The sequence below is a fragment of the Chiloscyllium plagiosum genome, unplaced genomic scaffold (assembly GCF_037043375.1).
Source record: "Chiloscyllium plagiosum isolate Xiang-an unplaced genomic scaffold, Cpla_swu_hap1 HiC_scaffold_11, whole genome shotgun sequence".
Classification (NCBI taxonomy): Eukaryota; Metazoa; Chordata; class Chondrichthyes; order Orectolobiformes; family Hemiscylliidae; genus Chiloscyllium; species Chiloscyllium plagiosum.
The window spans coordinates 40,018,332-40,024,524 of record NW_028270149.1 but is presented as its reverse complement, the minus strand read 5'-3'; the positions used below and the strand labels follow the sequence as shown (position 1 = coordinate 40,024,524).

At 39.0% G+C, this 6,193-nt stretch overlaps 1 pseudogene across 1 annotated transcript in view; it reads left to right on the top strand.

Moving 5' to 3' along the window:
- The first annotated feature begins 595 nt into the window (after positions 1–595).
- The window catches only part of LOC148148782 (uncharacterized), a 43,057-nt pseudogene continuing 37,459 nt past the window's right edge, over positions 596–6,193 (top strand). The window contains exon 1 of the transcript XR_015758643.1: positions 596–758. The product of XR_015758643.1 is annotated as an uncharacterized LOC148148782 (transcript). The remainder of the gene's footprint in view (positions 759–6,193) is intronic.

Below are 6,193 nucleotides of genomic sequence, written 5' to 3'. Positions count from 1 at the left end.
CATTTCAAAATAACTGTTTTGCCTATGGTAATAAGCAAGTGCATTTTATTAACTTAGAAATTTCCAAAGGACAGTGTTGCAATTCCAGAAGGTCCATTTTTATATATGGGTGAGCAGGTGGCAAATTAGTATCTTTGGCTTGCATCAAGTTGAAGTAAATTAAATTGAGCCTCTTAATTGACTTTTTTCACTGCTTGCAGTAACTTGAAACATGTTGATAAGCATTGAATTTAGCATTTCAAATCCTGAGTTTAGGCTACTGACTGGATTAAGTGTGATTTACTTTCCAAATGGTAATTGCACTTACAATGCAGAAACAATTTCATTTTCACTACTGCCTAAGTCATAGTGTAACATATCTTTGTTTATGCTTATGTCCACCAGTAAGCTGCAGAAGATATACTGTCATTGTTTTATTATCACAGAATATACATAACTGAGATAAGCTGAAATTTGCTGTCTGAGAGGATGTGGAAAGGTGTTGATCCATGATTTTGAAAGAAGATTGGATGAGCCTTGGAGGGACATAGCCATGGAGACCTGCAGGGATAGAGGGGGAATACAGCAAATGCTCTCTTCAGACAAATGGTATGGATTGATGCACTAAATGGCCACCTCCTATAGTGTAGTAATGACGCTGACTCTGATTCATAGCAAAACTAAAAGGAAGTGTTTCTTAACTGACTTTAATAAAATTAGATTCGACATGGAGAAGCAAGTGTGTTGGTGGTTGGCATTGTTTTTGTTCCAGGATTTCAGTAAGTGCTAACTTTATCTTACTCCTTTCTTGAAAAAAATATGTTTGATCATAAAATATTTGAGAAGTTTTGTTTACACCTTTGAACTTTCAATGCCAACTTTCAAATCAGTCCACAAACGAGCTAATTATGTGTTTGGAGGTTGTTATTTCTACTTTTTCTGAAAAGGATAAATGTACAGAATATACAAGTATAGCAATTTTATGTCATAGCTCCTGCAATGAAATTATTATGTGGAATTATCCTTGAAGGTGCCCAATCTCAGCAATATATAAACTAAGCTGATCTTAGCTAAATGTATAGGGACACAATGATTAACCTTGGCCAGTAGTTGACCTCGCAGCTAGATGTGGGTATATCTGTTTGCGTTCGACCAGTGAGTGTTGTGAGAGAATTGAATTGGGCTTGATTATGCTGACCCTAATGCTATTTGAGCTCATGTTTGAATAGTCACATTGGTGATATCCATTAGGTGGAAGATCTTGTGATAGTGTATTATCAATGTTGTTGCAGTGTGTTTCTTTCACTGACCGTAATAATTATGCAGAATCTCCAGGTTGTTAGCGAAATGACCTCTTATTGAATAAGATCTTGATGTTTGCGTTCAGTGCACTTTGAGCTGCAGACTAGTGAGATAAGCACAACTGTTCCCGGAAATAAGTGGGGCACTTAGAGTGCTTTATGCAATAGCATCGAGTGCAAATGGGTAACATATATACTTTTATTGCCAATGTAAATAATTGCACATTTTAAATATGGATTTCTAGGTGTAGGGAACTGTGTTGGAAAAATAGTTGTTTGTTTGCCTGGAAGTAGAACTGTGGCCATGAATAGAAGGACTGATGTGAAAACATGTGACTTGCTTATTGGAGTCCACGTGAGGATCAGCTACATTGCAGTGTATAGAAGCAAAAATTCAAACATATAATTCTGAAGATTACCACCAAATGGAATATTTAACAATATTGCCAAATGCAATATTTAACAATATTGCCAAATGCAATATTTAACAATATTGCCAAATGCAATATTTAACAATATTGCCAAATGCAATATTTAACAATATTGCCAAATGCAATATTTAACAATGTATAATAATATGTTTAATAGATTCTTGAGCTTGGTTAGGAGCAGTTTCCTAAGGTAGAGAATGCAAATTGATGGCCACGAAACATATTTTAAAAAATTCTTATTTCCACAAATAACTAGCTTCAAGTAAAAAAGGACTGCTTTAAGAGGGGCAGCTTGCACTGTAACATCAATGGAACTTTCAAGACAACTTTGAAAATTGTAATCTTACCTCAGACAAACCTAAAATTCCCATTCTCCTTCACTGCATTTAGCATCTTTTAAATGACACCCAAGTTTTTTGTTTTCTGGAAGTTCATTTGTAGAAGGAGTGTTAAAAAGAAACTGGAAAGAGCGAAAGTGCACATTCAGCACGTGATAGATTTAAGCAAAGGAACTCTTCAGGATGTTTGATCTCACTATCAGTAGTTTGCAGCCATGGAAAGGAAATTTATTTGAGTGGATATGTACAAAGGTAGAGTGAGCTACAATATATTTTAGGTTGGTGCGGTGGTGAAAACTACAATTTAATTGGATATGAGAAACAAGCTTCATTGCTAAAACTGGAAGACTTTATGGTGTTTGAGAAAAAGTGCAGAGAAAGGGGGTGTGGCAGCCCTATGTCATACAGATGCAGGAGAAGTTAGGAATTCATGCACTCCCAACAGTGTCTCCATTAAATAACATGCTTCATATTTCCAAATGCTGATGGACACTATATAAATGAGAATTCTAGGAGAGTACTATACATATTTTAAATGCAAGAAGTGCGTGAGTAATCTTCTGTGACTTATATCAACTATTGGGTAAGTGCAAGGAAGAAGGTTGTATTAATGAGAGATTTATGTTTGATTATGCTGACCCTTATGCCAATTAACCAGTTAACATTGTACTTAAGCTCATGTTTGAATAATTACATTGGTAATATCCATTAGGTGGATCTCTTATAAATGTTTATGAATCTCTTATAAATGTTTAATACTAGAATGGTTTAAAAGCAGAGGATGGAATTTCATAGGGCTATGGTGAAATATATGGCAAGTCCAATTTTCAACCTTAGGAGCAATGCATGCCATCTTTAATGCTTTCTCCAAGTAGCATGGTAATATTCTCGCTACACAGTAGTGAAGTACTAGTTGATGGTGATAATTGCTTATGAAACACCTTTTCAAAATCCTAACTCACCTCATTAATATTCATCTTACCGCGCTCCATAATGAAGTGCAATATTGGGAAATCTCAGCAAAACAACAGAAGCAGGGCGCCTGGCAGTTTCAGCTAGTCATTTATTTTGAGCCATCTCCATATTGGAAACAAAATGCCAACATCCCTGAGCATGCTTCTCGGGCACCAGCCACGAGCACCCCATATCCAAGGAGATTGGTACTTAGGTATGTGCCAGCCTATGAGAACCATTAAAGCGTGTTTTCAATCCACTTATAGGACGCTTCTGCCCTTCGGTGCTGCCCTGACAGGTATCATTCTAATGCTGCAGCAAGGACACTGGGCACTTATAGTCATGAACGCAACTCATGGATTGGACCATTTACATCTCTGGGATCTTCATTCGCTCTTAAAGTGATTGCTTCTTTGGGATTACCTGAATGTTTACAGCATCTGTGCTTTGCCTTTTTGCACTTTGCCCCACAGCCAGAGATACCCAGGCTCATATTACTGCTGTCTTGCCATGCAATAGCAAAGCCAGGGAGTTCGCCATAATTGTCAGCAGGCCTTAGTCAAGCCAAGAGGCATACCTTTCGTTCATTAGTTCTTGGCTCAGTAAGTCAAGGGCAACTCCCAAAATGAGTCCAAGGACAGTTTGGACAGTCCGAGTCCAGGTCCTCTGCTTATGTGGGCAGAGGAGCAGAAAAACAGGCAGAAACTTGCCTGTCTTGACTTTTTCTGGCCTATTGTGATCTGATTTCTTCATGGAATGAGAGAGGCGGGTATTACAGGAGTGGCATAGCTATTACTGTAGGTGAAAATGGGGAGGTGTCCCAAGGGAGTAACTAGGCAACACAGGGGGCATGCAGGGTTAGTGATGTCAGGGTATTAGGTCGATTAGACCGAGTGGGGAAGATATTGTAGGAAGTAGTGAGAATGGTAGAGAATGAGCCTTTTTGGAGGGTAGATACGTTGTCAGAAAGACTGTGAGATATCAGAGAGAAAACATTGTGACTTAGCTTATGGAGAATGATATTTACTTAATTCCTACAGAGTTGGGCTTTCTTCCAGATGGTGAAGACTGCACTGAGCTGGATGGCAAACTCTGACTGGATTGGCATGATCTGGCATCATGAGAGAGGAAGTCCCGTAACACCACCCTGTTCATCAAGATCTCTAGGAACGTGCCTACAATGTGGGCTGCTGTTTCCACCCGTCTGCTGTGTCCGGGGCAAATGTCAGCTGCTATACTGGGCAGCTCCAGACAGGTGCACAACAGGCTTTAAAAGGCAGTGGGGGTACAAGGGCTGATGGTGAATTCTAGAATATCTAGTGAATACCAAGTTGTTCTACAAACAACACGTTGTAAAATGTTGTGGAAATTGGACATGAGAGACACTGTGGGGGAGTGGTACATAATTAAAGAGTTTAGTTGGCCAAAATATGACGAGACAACTTGCGACACCTTGTAGAAGCGCCCTTGAAACAAAAACTTTACAACTTTTAGCCGAAAAAATATAACATTCAGCCTGGAGTTATAAAATATAATACGTATTGTTTCATCATCAAGTGCTGTTGGGAAAGTGCAGCACTTTTTCTTGACATGTTTATGGGGAAGACACAAAGTGGCAGAGCTTCCATTGTCTAAACTAAATCCAGATAGATTTGCTGACGTTGACATTTTGTGAGATGATGGTTCAGGACCAGAGTTGAATGGCATTTATCTCGGATTAAAAAAATGGACAGAGTTGTGGTTTGAGAGTTTGTGACTGAAGGGATAAAGAAAAGACTTCTAAGAAATGGAAAAGGAACACCACATTGGTTCAAAGGAAACAGAATGCTATGATGAGATAAGAAGTAGAGTATTGAATTTCCTGAATTAATCACCATTTACCAGTATCGTGCAAAGTTACCTTTTCTGAATTAGATTTTTAAATTTTTGTTGGCAGTATAGGATAAATTATCTCTGTTTCTACAGTTAAGTCAATGATGGTCAAAAGGGATTTGATTTCTAAAGTAATGTTGAATCACATTTCCTTCTAGCCCCAGTACTTCACGTGATACTGCATGAGGCAAACAAAGTGCAAATTAGGGCCAAGTTGATTTTGTTCTCTGTGCTAAACTGTGTGACAATATGCTATTTAAATTAGCAGCAACAAGAGAATGCCGTTATTGTTTCAGTTCCTATTTGCTGTCCAGCGCATCTGTTAAATTGCGATGGACATTAGGTGAAGACAATTGGGTTTGTCCCTTATACCCCTGATTATTTTAATTTGAATGGACAGATAATTCACCTGCAGTTTTTGGCGGTGGGATGGTTGGAAAGTGACCAGGAGGAAGATGAGGTTTCTTCTGTGTTAAGGATGAACATCGCTGCTCCTGGTTTATCAGTGTCTTTCTTGATGCATTTGTCCATGTATGGTTCAACATTTCTAATGACCTACTGGCAGCTTGGGATATAGCCTCAGCATAAGGATTCAGGGCATTAGTGATCTCTACAGGAGCCTGTTTGTGTAGTGACAGAAGTGACAGGGCCAGATTGCACACATGGGATAACTCATTGAGTCATCTTGTGAACTGCAACCTTAGTAAATGCTATTGCTGGATCAGATGTAGGTTGAAACACTGCTGTTTAGGCAGGTGTTGGGATGAGTGCCAGATGGCACCTATAGTGGCTAACCATCTGATTTCCTCCCTACTCATGATCTTTGTTTAACTCCCAAAGGAAATACTCTGAAAGAAAATCCCATCACTTCAGTAATAAAAACTGAGACAAAAATTAAAGCCAGTGAGGAGGACAGACAGTTCCTTATATTTTTAGGAGGAGGGAGGTGCAGGAAAATCTCAAATATGCATTAGAAATTAAAGTAAGACATTGTTTTCAGTACCAGTTCCATAACCCTTAAAATTATTTTAATATTTCTTTTTAGGCTGTCCCACAGGATGGAAGATTTTAGATTAGATTAGAATAGATTACTTACAGTGTGGAAACAGGCCCTTCGTCCCAAAACATCTATACAGACCCATTCCCCTACATTTACCCCTTTACCTAACACTACTGGCAATTTAGCATGGCCAATTCACCCAACCTGCACATTTTTGGACTGTGGGAGGAAACCGGAGCACCCAGAGGAAACCCACGTAGACATGGGGAGAATGTGCAAACTCCACACAGACAGTTGTCTGAGGTGACTCTCTTCCAC